This window comes from Trichosurus vulpecula, chromosome 1 (assembly GCF_011100635.1).
Source record: "Trichosurus vulpecula isolate mTriVul1 chromosome 1, mTriVul1.pri, whole genome shotgun sequence".
Taxonomy (NCBI): Eukaryota; Metazoa; Chordata; class Mammalia; order Diprotodontia; family Phalangeridae; genus Trichosurus; species Trichosurus vulpecula.
The window spans coordinates 482,824,308-482,839,160 of record NC_050573.1 but is presented as its reverse complement, the minus strand read 5'-3'; the positions used below and the strand labels follow the sequence as shown (position 1 = coordinate 482,839,160).

General features: G+C 36.3%; 1 protein-coding gene and 1 pseudogene across 1 annotated transcript in view; one reads left to right on the top strand and one right to left on the bottom strand.

Moving 5' to 3' along the window:
* FBXL17 (F-box and leucine rich repeat protein 17) overlaps nucleotides 1-14,853 on the bottom strand; it is a 557,672-nt gene that overhangs the window by 229,466 nt on the left and 313,353 nt on the right. The window lies entirely within an intron of this gene.
* Nucleotides 6,049-10,503, top strand: LOC118857745 (annotated as a pseudogene).

Below are 14,853 nucleotides of genomic sequence, written 5' to 3'. Positions count from 1 at the left end.
TCTGGTATACCATATGAACCCCTTCAGAATAATGTTTTTAAGCACATAAATTTACAAAGTAAACCACTTATGTTGAAATACAGTTATCTAAATACTTTATAAAACAAGTTCATGGAACCCAAGTTAAAAATCTGTGACCTAAACAGATGATAAAGATATGTAATGGGATATATTTTCCCAAATGTCTACTTGTTTTTAAAAACACAGTAGCTGTTCATTAAGTTTATAATTTCATATGTTTTATGTAGTTTAAAACAATAAGACTAATATATCATTAATCCAACTCTCCTTTTTTATAGATGAGAAAAATGAAGCCTATAGAGACTTTGTGGCTTGCCCAAGGTTACAAATATGTTGTAAGCAGGATTCAAGCCCAGGTCCTCTGACTCTAAATTTAGCAATCTTCTCCTTATATCACACCACTTCAGTGTCAAGAAGCCCTGAGTTCAATTCATGCCTCAGATGCTCACTAACCATGTGAATCCCAGGCAAGTCACTTAACCTCTCTCTCCCTCAGTTTCTTCCTCTTTAAAATGAGAATAACAGTAGCACCTACAACTCAGGATTGTTGGAAAGATTTTTTAAAAAGACAGATAATATTTGAAACAGCTTTGCAAACCACAAAGCACTATATTATAAATGCAATCTACTACTACTATAATACAAAAACCATATGTCAACATGACAAAACTTCTAAGAGTGTTTAAAATACTGCTTTAATGCCTGTCAAGATTGTAGCTTTTGCCCCTTCACATTGGGAAGATGTAGTTTCTTTTAACTCAACGTTGTTTTCCTTACTCGGCAAATAATGAAACATTTTTATTGTTGATAGTATATTTATTACAAAAAGAAGCTCTATCAAGATCATGGAGTCAGGCTTTAAAATAACACTGCATGTCAGATAAAAAGTTGAAGCAAGATGCCTTAGAATAGGAGGGCGTGTGTGTGTGTGTGTGTGTGTGTGTGTGTGTGTGTGTGTGTGTGTTGAATAGTGCCGAGTAGACAAAAAAGTGGTTTAACTAGAAACAATTGTTTAGGAGTTGAGATGAAACTTAAAGCCTTAAAATTCAGTTTCATTACTCTTCACTTAAAGACATTATTGAAGCTTTTAAATTTGGGCTTTTTGTTCCTTGCTACTTTTTAAACTAAACTTCACTCCTCTAGCAATACTTTGTATTTAAGCTTCCTATTCACAAAGTTCTTTGAGTTATATTTTTTCATTGGGTCTTTGTTCCTCTACAACTTCTTTTAAAACATTTATATCCCATTTATATCCCAAACAATTCATTCAATTCTTAATCTATATGTGGTATTTTAAAGAGATAGTTTTCATTATAACGATTTTTTGTGAATAAAGACTAGATGGGGGGGCGGGGCCAAGATGGCGGCAGGAAAGCAGGGACTTGCTTAAGCTCCCCCACCAAATCTCTCCAAACACCTGTAAAAAATGGCTCTGAGCAAATTCGAGAGCTGTAGAACCCACAAAATAGCAAAGGGAAACAGATCTCCAGCCCAAGAGAGCCTGGATGGTCACTGGGAAGGGTCTATCACACAGTGCTGAGAGCAGAGGGCAGGCCAGTGTGGGCCAAGCCAGGACACACCAGACCTGGAGTCAGCTAGCCAGAGCAGGCCTTGGGGCCATGAAACAGTGAGCTGTGGCAGTTACCGGACTTTTCAACCCACAAATGCCAAAGAGCAGGTTAGGGGGAAAATGTGGAATCAAATTCAGAGTGGTCTGGCCACCAGCTCTGGGGGGGAGGAGGTTGTGCAGCAGTGGCGGTAGCAGCAGCAGGAAGTTCCTGAGGCTGCCTCCAGAGCACCAGCATCAGCTGCTTCCTGAGGCCCTGGCTCACATGGTGGGGGGAATCTAGCAGCAGATCAAAGTGGGGATACAAGTAGCACTTTGTGGGCACAAAGGCAGATTCTCTTACTGTGCCCTGCTTGGATCTGAATTGCAGTCCTGGTTGGCAGTTCTTGGGGGAGGAGGAGCGCTGCTGTGACAGAGCCTGGGCTGACTGTGGAGTAGAAGTAGCTCTGAAAACAGCAGTGCTTGGACCCTAAAGCTTGGGACAAAGTACTCGCTACTCTACAAGCAGTCATACCATGACAAAAAGCTCAAGGGTCAAGTAGTTTGCTGGGAACATGAAGAGGCGGCGAAAACGAACTCAGACTCAAACTCTAGATTCCTTTTTTGGTGACAAATAAGATCAAATCAGAAGAAGTCAACAAAATCAAAGAGTCAAAAACAAAAGCCTCCAAGAAAGATATGAATTGGGCTCAGGCCATGGAAGAGCTCAAAAAAGCATTTGGAAAAGCAAGTAAGAGAAGTAGAAGAAAAACTGGGAAGAAATGAGAGTGATGCAAGAAAACCAAGAAAAACAAGTCAATGACTTGCTAAAGGAGACCCAAAAAATACTGAAGAAAAGACTAGATGGTTTGTTTCCTATGTGAATAGAAAAAATTAGCTTTCCAAGCCAATATTAAATCTTTATTTTTTATGAAATAATTTTCTCATTTATTTTCATAATTAAGCAACAATTCTAAATAAAACTTCAGACCTCAAGGCACCTTTTTTCTGTGTTGGGCAATTTAAAAGAAAAGCTAACTTTTCTTATTTCAGTTTGAACCTTGTCATCTTAAAAATCAAGATAAAAGCTGATTGCTTATTCTTAAATTATTAGTTGCAGTATGCTCAAAAGACTTTCATGTAAATTTCCTTTGGGAAAATTCTCTTATAGTTAATATAGAAGACAATTATTGAGTGTTTTCCATAATACTGAAAATGTTTTGAAGTTATTTTGGGTGGAAAATTATGATTCATGATCATGACCACTTCTTCCAGACTTATGGATGTTTTCATGAACTTTATAGTTTAAATGAGACTCATATTCCTCCACCTCTGCAAAGAGAAAGAAAGCTACTTTTCTCATATCTTTTCTTTGAGAGGCCAAGCTTGGTCATAATTTCACAGAGTTGTTTCAATTGTTCAATTGTTTTGTGTTTGCTATTCTTTCCATTTACATCGTTGTAATCACTGGGTATACTGTTTTCCTGGTTCTGCTTATTCTACTTTGTATCAGGGTTATCATTACATCTATCTGTATTCACTACATCTATCCTTTCTTACAGCACAATAATACTCCATTACATTCATGTATCACAACTTATTTAGTCATTTCTCAATTGATGTGCACCCACTTTGTTTCTAGTTCTTTGCTATTATAATGAGTATTCCTACAAATATTTTGGTGTATTTGGACCCTTTCTTTTTATCGTGGAGTTCCTTCAAGTATATGCTGAGCAGTGGAGCCTCTGGTCAAAGGGTCTGTCCCAACATTCTTGGGACACTCCTAAAGAGATACTGAGTTGGGGGTAGCTCCTACTGAGAAAAAAACAGTACAAAGCGTATGAGCTCTAGGAACCTCAGGACATGGTAGGACAAGGCCCATCAACATCTTCTAAAGAGTGGAACATTAATGTTCCCAATTAGGAGCAGGCATGGGAAGAGTGACACCTCAGGATGCTAATTTTTTGTTGGTGTTTATCTTAAGTTCTGAAAAAAAAAAAGTAATGACCTTAACTCATTCTTCTTCTTCACCAGATCCAAACACATCCACATTATCATCATTTATCTTTTCCTCCTTTGCTATAGTCTCAGGGGATGAGGTGGCCTTTCTCCTTGTTTATAACACGGATCTCTTGGGCCCCAGATACCACCTCTCCAGCTTCCTCCAGGAATTTGTCCCTTCTATCATCTCATTCCTCCTTCTCCCTAATTTTCAACCTTTCCTCATATACTGGCTTCTTCCCTCCTGCCTTCAAACAAGACCAGATTTCTCTTATCCTTGGAAAAAAAATTTAGTTAATCTACTCATTCCCTTAAGTTATAATCCTATGTTTCTTCTCTCTTTCACAGCAAAATTCCTAGAAAAAGTTGTCCATACTTTTCCACCTTCCTGTTCCTCACTTGTTTGTCCTTGCAATTCACCTTGCAACCTGGCTTCTCTGCCTATCACTCAGCTAAGGTTGGTTTCTTACTTGCATTATTGCTAAATAAAATGGCCTTTTCTCAGTTCTTTTCTACCTTGACTTCTCTGAAGTATCTGGCATTGTTAAATACACCCTCTATCACAATATGTTCTTCCCCTCCAGGTTTTTCTGACACTGTTTTGTCTTCCTACCTGTCTCACCAGTTCTTCTCTGTCTCCTCTGGAGACTCCATTTTCTACCTCCTCTGGGTGGGATCTTGGGCGCTCTTCTCCTTCTTTACTTTCATCTTCAGCTCCCTTGGGTTTGACAATTATTTCCTGAGTTTCAACTGCCTGCATGTCTACATCAACGCTGAAATATTACATAGGCATCTCAAACTCAAACCTTCCAATACTAAGCTAATAATCTCCTCCCTAACACATCCTGTCCTTCCTCACTTTCTCATTTTGTCAAGAGCACCACCATTCTTCCAGTTACCCAGGTTCTCTGTCTCAGAGGCACAACTCTTCACTACACCATCATGGTATCCAACTGGTTGTTAAGGGTTGCCCATTGCACCTCCTTATTGTCTTCTATCCCTCTCCTTTCCACTTACATAATCACATGGTTCAATCCCTCATCATTTCTAACCTAACTTCTAACTTCAATGACCTTCTAATACATCTTCCACTAGCAGGGCTTTTTCCTTTCTAGTCCATTTTCCACACAGTTGCCGAACTGATCATTTTGAAATGTAGGTTTTACCTATGATATTTGGCTATGCAAGAAGCTGTGGTGGTTCCCAATTATCTCTTAGATAAAACACAAAACCCTTCTTTGGGGCATTTAAAGCTCTTCACAATCTTGTTCTAACCTACCCTTCTAGACTGTTTAGACATTACTACCCTTCATATACTCTACTATGCTCTAACCAAAGTGTCCTCTTTGTTTTTCCTCATAATGACATTCTACCCTCCTTCCTGGATGCTTTTTCCCTGGCTACTCCCTAGCTTGAATTTTCTCCTTTTTTACCTTTATTTCTTTGAACTTGACATTCTTCAAGGGTCCTTTGTTAGTCCTCCTCTCACCTCCAAATATTGTCTTTATTTTGTATGTGTCTTGTACGTACTTATCTATGAACAACTTGTATTCCTCTGATAAACTCTAAGCTACTATTTTCAAAAACTAACCTCTTACTAATACATAGTTGATGTACCTGTTAAGAAACATGTTCAGTAATTATGAGACTGTAAAACTCAATTTTACGGTTAAATATTTTGCCTACTTTTCCTACCAAAATGTCAAATGTCAGCTCTCATGGAAATTTCATGAAATGAAAAGTCAAAGATGTTTTTGTTAAGCTTTCCAAAAGGGTAAAAAGCTTAAGCCCATAAAATATAAATACTTCAAAATTGCTAACAGATTTCTGACAAGTGTTAGTCCAAAGTGAATGTTTACTATCTATGTTTAGCAATAGATGCCTGGAAAACAGAATTTACAATGGAAACACTGACACAGCTTCAACCAGAGTATTTTCATAGCAGCCCTGATGGGGCTCCCTTTGGCTATAGAAGGATATAAGAAAACACAAAAGGAACATCTGATTCCACTGGAAACAAGATCCTCAACCAGACTGTGTTTAAACAAATTTTGTAAGGTGTGAAGGTTTTACGAAACAAAGCAAAACCAAAAAAAAAATCTATGTTCTAGCCATAGAAAAATCATAATGAGAAATGTTTTCATTTTTTTTTCCTGGCCAAGGACAGAAATTACAGAGATTACACAGAGGACATGCCTTGAAATTTAAAAGCGGAACATATTTACTGCAACTACAACATTATTTGTTTCTGTGTCCCTAGTTTATTACAATATGGTTGAATGAAAAAAAATTTGCAATTAAAAAAATTTGGACAGTAGCGATTTATTAGGCTTATTTCGATATTTTTGGTTTATTTATAGGGTAATCTACAAGACATTTTATTTTTAAAACATGCATTTTTTACCAAAGGTTAAAGATGTGTTCTTTTAGTATTACAAAAGTTGATTGATATTTTCCCTGTTCAAAGAAAGAATTAGAGAATGAAGAAGGAATTTAAAAGGGAATTTATTATTATTGTTAATTACACTTGTGTGCTTAATGTGAGAAACAAAAGAAGGAATTCTGTTTCCACAGGATTAAAAGTACTCCCAGCTTTAAGTGATAACAGAATGTAAGTCAGAGGTCACTGGTTCTTATGAGAGCTGTGACCTAGCAGAACCAGGCTTCTGATCAGGTAAAAGGTCAAAAGCTTGTATGCATGCTTAACAAGCTGTCTGAGGAGGAACATATCAAGTAACAGGACATGAAGTGGGCAGTTCAGGAGGCTGCATCTAGCCAATGGAGAGCAAGGGGGGAAATTCCAATTGCGAATAGCATAAAAAGCGTTGCATTTGTCTGAGAAAGAATACTCCATTAGGGAGCTACCCACTCACTAGGAATGTAGAGTAAATATAAAATATAATGAGAACTTTCCTGGCTTGACAACAAGTATTGTTTTTTCTAGAATGAGCATGTTTCTCACATTAATATGCTAACAACTAGCAACAGGAAAAAGAATTTTTAGGGAAAAAAAAAAAAGAATTTCCACAAAATAGCTTGGATCTATGGCCTAAGAACATCCAGAAAGAGAGTAAGATCACAAACCTAGAACTGGAGGGGACCTCAGAGAGGGCATTAAAAATTCCCTAGTTCAGACTCTTCCTTTTATGACTCAGGGAGGTAAAAAAAACTTAGTCAAAGTCACGAAACTAATAAGTAGCATAGCTAAGATTCAATCTTATGTCTTTTCATTATTAAATCTTTCCAGTATATCATATTGTTACTTTGAATTATTACTGTCATATTCAAGGGAAGGAATATCAACTTTTAAAGATATATTTTTCAATTATCCTTCACATTCATGATAGGGGGAGGTGCTTTGTCTTTCAGATTAAGACATAAAAAGGGCTTTTTAATGGTCACATTAAAAAAGAAGTTACTTGATAAGAAAAGCAAAATTTTAAAAACTACACTATAATTAATGATCTTAACAGCTCCCATGGCTTATTTACCCAAAGTATACCAATATCACAACAAATGTTTCAAACGTTTTTTACAAGCCCCATATTATTTTTCTGACCACTTTTCCTGGAGTGTAATCAGTACGTTAGTTATTAGAGTAAATCCATTAGTATTTTAAGTTGCCTTACTCTGCTCACAGCATTTCTAAAAGCTCAATATGAAGATTTCCAAATTAAGGTTATTTAGTTTAAAATATATAGGTTCCTTTGGACCATTTTTACTAACTCTAATTCTTATTATCAGGGGCTAGTGAGATTCAAATAATTTAGGGTGAATATTTCCAAGTATAAAGCATAAAGGTTTTCTAAATTATGGAAATACAAAATAGGACCATCAACCACTCTATAACTACCAATGGGAACTGCAATTTTAATTTGAAGCCCAATAAAAGAAAACTGGTTATACGATTGAATTTTTTTAAAAAAAGTTTAGCACCTGTATCTTTATATTTAGCAATTTTACTAATGAAGTAGATATGGAACTACCATACAACTTTTGTTTTTAAAAAATTGCTTTTTCCTGGTGGGAAAAATCTTTCCCAGCCAATAAAAGTGTAAAAATATTCTGAGGTAAAACTTCTTACCAGCAAAGTTTGTACAAAGTACTCCAACACAAATAGCAGAATCATACAACAGGAACCATCTAATTTCTTCTGCCAGAGCTCCTAAAGCTGAACACTTAATTGGACTTCCAAAATACATCCTGTAACAAGTTGATTCTGAAACCAGTTTATAGCTTCATTTGGGATACTGAGGTAGCAACTTGAGCTTTCCTTACTATTCCCATTCTATGCAAATCGATTCTTCAATTATACACCAACTCTTACATAAAAATTTAGAAGGGATTATACCTGCTTCAGTATATGGATCATATTTCCTAATGAAGAGTAACATCAATAAAAGGTTCCACACTGGATTATTGGTTTTAAATTAGGAGAGAGTACAGTGGTGAGATTCAGCCAGTTTGAACCGGTTCCGGTATCTAATTTTAGCTTGAGTTGGGGAACCAGTTGTTATTGGGGGCCACTTCAGCCTTAGCTTGGTTCTGTGGAGAACCAGTTGTTAATTTATTTGAATCCCACCACTGGAAAAGTATCAATTGTTTGTCACTTGGTAGTCTCCATCGAAATCAGATTTGGATTTTACAGAAGCATAGAGTTGTGTCATTATCCTCTTCAATCTGTACTGATCCCATATGAAAACTATCAAAATTGTTATTCTTGACCACATTTCTCAACAATTGTAGCAGCCTCTGTATGGGATGAGCCTAAGATAAAGAAAGTAAACTGTCTATTCAAGGAAGGTTTGGGAATGTAGAAGCCAAGAGGCTGGGCATTTTGAAGTATCCAACCTAACATTATCTGTAGAAAAGGCAGGTAATGAATATATACTTCAAGGTGTTCTAACTGCATTCCTCCTCAATCTATTCTAATCTCATTATTTTCAAGATTATGTATAAAAGTCTTCCATAGACTCAAACAGCCTTAGCTGAGTTCCCAAATTTCCACTTGTCCCAGGCAATAACGTATAAGAAAATATGCCTGAAGAAAGCTTACAAATAGAATAATGACCCACTAATATTTGCTGACAACTATCCTTCTTCTAGAATATAAGAAAGTAATAAAGCAAATGAAATTAGCCTCCTGTTACTTCCTTGGTATACACTTTGGCTATACATTTTGAAGAGTGGATATATGGCTATTGTAAGGAACAATTAAGAAAAATGAAACATAGATTCTGATAAGTCCTTATTGATTCAAGTATTTAAAAAAAAGATTCAACAGTCAGGCTAGATTGTGAAAAAGTAAATAAAATTTACATATTAGTCTTTTCTGTGTTCATATTTCTTCCAACAACAAGCACAGTGCCCTTTCCATTTAAAGGGCCTCAATAAATGCATATTTCTTGCTACTGAAAAATGAAATTTTCTTTTAAAAAAATCTATTCTTTTAACATGAAGTGACATCAGTCAAATTTCTACTTTGTAAAAAAAAAACAAACAAACTACAACTTTCAATTTTAGGTATATAAACCCTCAATTGTCTCAATTACAACATGACCAGTTTGGACTAACCATATACAGTATGGTAGAGGGAAAAGAGAATTAGGAGGCAAAGACAGTAAAATGTAGAAATGATCCATATTAGAGAAGCTGCTGAGGCAGGCATACTAATAAACTGTTCTTAGAACTATGAATTAGTATATAACTGAGAAAGCCAACAGACATTCCCTGGTCTCAAGGAGCCTAGAATGTAATGAGGGAGAAAACACTCAAACAACCATGTATGAAACAAGCTATATATAGCATAAAATTGAACTAATCAGTAGAGTGAAGGCTCTAAAAAAAATGCCATGTCAATCAGTTTTGCTTAACTTTTGCCGCTGTCATATTAAAATGGGGGAGGGGAGAATGGAAAATGACTGTGGTATAAAAAAAGCTATCCATAAAATTTTTTTTTTAGAATAGAGAAGACCAAGGGCATTTGGATTCTAATTCTGGCTCTTATACTACATAGATTTTTGTTTGTTTATTTTTATTTGTTTTTTCTTTTTAGCTGAGGCAAGACTTTTAACTAGTCTCTGGGCCTCAATTTTCTCATCTATAAAATAAGGGAGAGGTCAACTAGATCAGGGCTTCTTAAGCTTTTTTCACTGCTGACCCCAGGTATATAGGTACATAAAATAGATATACAAATCAAACATTTACTGATAATAATAATGAGGAAATTTATTTTAAAACAATTCTTTGGTATACATATAATTTTACTATTTATTAAAGACAAAAGCAAATTTGCATGCTAATGAGATGGATGTACTTGTTTATTTTCACATAAAGAATTAAATCTTGGTGGAATATTTGATACTGCAGAATATATAGAGCATCTTCAATATTTCTTCAGACTTGATCAACATTTCAATTTTATAACTGTCAATGCTGAAAACACCGCTTCTCATAGATACGTAATACAAAATGCCAGAAGTATGTTTAGGGACATTTCAGAAATTATTGGATATTCTGTCCTAATCCCAACCCGAAATTCATTTAACGATTATGTATGTAGAGTAAAAACACTGCAACTCCGCTCTTCCGCCGCTTTCGCATTTGCACTCGGTACCACAGCCTCCGACAAGCAGAACGACGCCGGAGAGTTCGTGGATCTGTAGGTGCCGCGGAAATGCTCTGCGAGCAACAGGATCATCGGGGCCAAGGACCACGCGTCCATCCAGATGAACGTGGCCGAGGTTGACAAGGTTACAGGCAGATTCAATGGCCAGTTTAAAACCTATGCAATTTGTGGAGCAATTCGTAGAATGGGGGAATGTGATGACTCTATTCTCCGACTGGCAAAAAATGATGGTATTGTTTCAAAGAACTTCTAATTGAAGAAACCTTGTGAAAAATGTCTTAATAAATCAGAAAAACAGCAAAAAAAAAAAAAACAAATAACAAAAAAAAAACACTGCAACTCATAACATATAATAGTCTTAACTCTGAGCCGAGGAGTTTCTGAAGGCATTCCTTGGCCCTGCATGGGGTGATGGCATTCACAGTGCAAAGTGTACATGTTGTGTGTTCACACTGCGGGCTGCAGTGAAGTTGTGAGATGCAGCACAGGCAAGAGCTATCAGAAAAAACTCAGATTCATTCGATTTTGAAATAAATTTTGGTCATTGTAGGTTCAGAAACCTTTTACCATTGCCAAATTTTTCACAACCCCACATTCAGTTATGTAATACTGAATAGGCAATCTTGCTGTAAAAAACTGAAAACAGTCTGTAAATGAGATTGTCAGCACTAAGTCATATCTACTAAGCTTCAATGCAGGTGAACAAGTGCATCTTAATAAACCCTAAATATTCACAATCTAAAACACTGTTGAGATTGGCACTTAGCTTTCAAATCCTGTAGAGATACTTCGGTTTCTACCTCAACCAGGAGCACTTATAGGGCAGGTAGGTGGCACAGTGGATAGAGCACTGGTCCTGGAATCAGGAAGATTCACCTACATGAATTCAAATCAGGCCTTACAGACTTATTAACTCTGTGATACTAGGCAAATCACTTACCCTAGTCTGCCTCAGTTTCCTCATCTATAAAATGAACTGGAAAAGGAAATGGCAAGTCACTCCAGTATCTTTGCCAAGAAAACCCCCAATGGGGTCACAAGAGTTGGACATGACTAATCAACTAAACAACAACAGGCACACTTATAAATACATTTCTCATCATTTCTTCTGAGCTAGAAACATTTTAGAATGGTTAGAGGCAGGCCAGCACATGGTCAATCTCTCTAACACTGAATACATTCTAATGAAGAAGATTTTTAAAAGAATAATACGAGATAGCCCAAGAAATGTAAAGTATTAAGTCAAGTGAAAAGCTGAGATACAAGGGACCACATCCACAACTATATTGGAACATTTGCATTTATCTTCTGGAAGCTTTTTCATTCACACAACTAGAATATATGTAATTTCTATGCTTTAGGAAGAAAAGTGTCCTTTATGTTACAAATTTAAAATGCCTATAGGCTATATATCCTTGTAATATTTCACCATAACAAGTGGTTAAATGGTAGAATAAAGATGGTAAAATAAAGAAATGGAGAGTCTTTGGTTAGAAGTGAGTTAAGATCAGTAATGAAACCAATGTAAGAGAAAAGTCAATTATGGATAAAGGTCTGAGAGCAAGGTCTTTGAAACTCATAGCCAAAACTAGGAGAAGAGATGGATATATAAGAAATATATGCAGATCTATGTCAAAAATAAAAAGAAAAAAGCTCTATGATAAATTTAATCAGCCCAAGTACAAGGCATTATCTGTAGAAAGTTAGGTTGAAGGCAAGTTTTGCCTTAAGCAATGTTACATTTAAGGAAATGGAATATGACACCAAACTATAAAATGAATTAGTAATTAACCTGCTCTATCTTAAAAGCAGGTACTCAGCTGATGATAATGATTTTTTTAAAAAAAAATCAATGCTTTCAGGTGCAAAAAAAATTACCACAAATTCAAAAGGTTAATAATATTGCTACTATAGAAAGCTCTCTGAAATAGTGTCAGGGCTCAACATCATATTTATACGGGCTAAATTTGACTTAAAAATAAAAAGGACTCACTGTAATCTTCTATGGTACTCAGCCCATATTTTGGGAATGGAGAAAATTTGTTGAGATTATAGAAAGTTAAAATTAGTAATTTAAACTCATAAAAAATAGGAATTATACCTTCAAATGAGTCAGTGCATGGTTATACGATGTGATAAAGTAAAATCAGAACAGTTGGGTTTTTTGTGTTCTTAAATGTTTTTCTCTAGTTGTTGCATCTGGAAAATAGGCACACTGGAGATTTCTCTTATTCCTTAAAACTTAAATATTTAATTTTCTGCCATTTGCCCTATTAATATCAATCACTTATTTCCCTCATGTATTGCAGTTTCTGATTATACTTTCAAAACAGTGCCAGTTTCTCCCTGTGCTTTCCAAACCATTTTTCTGAACACCCCAGGCAGGCACAGACAGCTTGTATCATAGCTTGAAACTCATCCAACTGGATCATCAATTGTGGAATTTTATCTAGAAGACACTTTAAACTAATCAATAAGCATTTATCAAGTACTTACTATATATGCCAGGCACTGCGTTTCTAAACAAAACAATACAAAGAATTTGGGGATACAAAGAAAAAGTAAAAACACCCCTGAACCTAAAGAAGCTTAAATTCTAGAGGAAGAAACAACATGAATGTAAATAGGTACATAAAGTACAAGATATATATTGAGCAGTTGGAACAACATAGCCTTTTTAGAAAGACACTAGGAGCTATATGGGACTGAGAATGGACCTCTGGCAGAAGACAGTGCTTGAGAGTGAGAAGTATAGTTCACAGTACATGAATACAATCTTCTCTTATCTTCAGCAAGTCAAATGTGGTACATGTGGCACATTTTTTTTAATGTCCATAATTCTCAAAAGGGTCCTGGGGAGGTGCAACAATATCCTTTCAAGTATCTCCTCTACTGCCTCCTTTTAAAAAGAGTTTTCCTCAAAACTCCATCTAGTACAATTCTTTAAAATTTTTCTTATTTTCTTATTAGGACTCTGACAACCATCAACAAGCATAATCATCACCAGGTCCTTTTCTCTCTTCTCTGGGACTTCCAGGGAAGGCTGGGTAAGGGACCCTCAGGAAGGGGGACCCCACTGGCTCTCCCTCACCCTGCTTGCACATGGCTGCCAAAGGACTAGCCTAGACAAGCCTGACAATAGCCATTTCTTCTGCCTTCTTGTCTGTTTCCTTGAGGAATCAACAAGTATTTATTAAGCCTCGGGGCAGGCACTGTGCTTAACTCTGGAGAAATAAGTAAAAAAAAAAAATCTTCTTGCAATAAGCTCAAATTCCAATGAAAAGGAAACAAATACATATAAAAACATATGCACAGTAAGGCATTTCTGCCTTATAAAGGATAAACACTGACAGGAGAAAGAACTCAAGCAGTGGCCTGTGGCCAATGGCCCCATGAGCTGCCTGAGCCACCCTGAGTATGGGCTCTGGACCCCTCCCCTCCCTTTGAACTTTCAACCCAGCCCCAGAACTTTCCCACATAACCAAGTCCCTGGTGTTCACCTGAGGCATTGACTCATCCCAGTAATCCTTTCAACTGGCCTTTCATTTCATCCACACACCCAAACCTTCAATTCTCTGTTACCTCTCAGTCACCCCAGCCTATTGTCCACTCCCATCCAAACCTTCCCACAGATCTTTTCCCTATATAAAGGGTTAGTCTCATCTACCAAAGGGTGGATTCTTAAAATCTCACCCACCTCAACCTGTGTTTATAAGCCCTTTCTCTGACCCAAAGAAGGCTTGGGTCAAATTCTTTGAAGGCAGGACCCACTTCTATTGCCCTTGAATTTCGGAGTTTCCAGTACCCTTAGACCACAAAAGGCCTACATGACTCATGTTCTTATCAATATGGTGATGATGGGTAATGATGACTTGCTGTGTGCCACAACATCCACTATTCCAAAATGCCTCCCTTATACTCTATGAATTGAATATGAGCTAAGAGATTACTCTAATTCTATTCAAATACAACCTTTTTAAAATAATAACATTAATTTCTAAATTATACTGGATAGATATTACTTGGAAAAATATATAATTATGTTTCTTACAAGTTATGTATCATGATACACAATTAGGAGAAATTTTTAAAGAAATGCAGACACCCCAACAACAAACTTTCTTCCCGCTCCCCCCCCCCCCCAGTCCAGTGGTTTACAAACACTGTTTGATTTACACGGTTACATGGTTTCCTTACATGGAAAATAGTTGTCTACGGCCATGAATTTTTTGGTAGAATTTGGAAGCCTAAAATTCTCCAGCTATGTCTTTTCTAAACTGTAGTTGTGTCATTAAAATAATTGTTTGTATTTTTTCCTATTGATGGTACCAACTAACATTTGGCTTTTTCTAATGCCTTAAGCAAAAGAACTCTTATCATTTGGCTGCATTTTGCTAACCCAAAGGACCTGTACTTTCTTTGTGAGGACAGAACAGCTTTCCTCCTTTTCCATGGCTTCTTTCTGTTCCTAGACCCTTCATTATCTCTTCTGGCTAAAAGAAATTGAAGAAAGGATCTTTGACTCTTATATTTGTTTTCACAAGAAATTTCTATAACTATTTTTTTCTAATTAGAAGAGTTTCTTTGGCTACAAGTAGCTACATGACTGAACTTCAACCAACATTTTCCTTCTGATTGAATAGCCCAAAATTGTTTT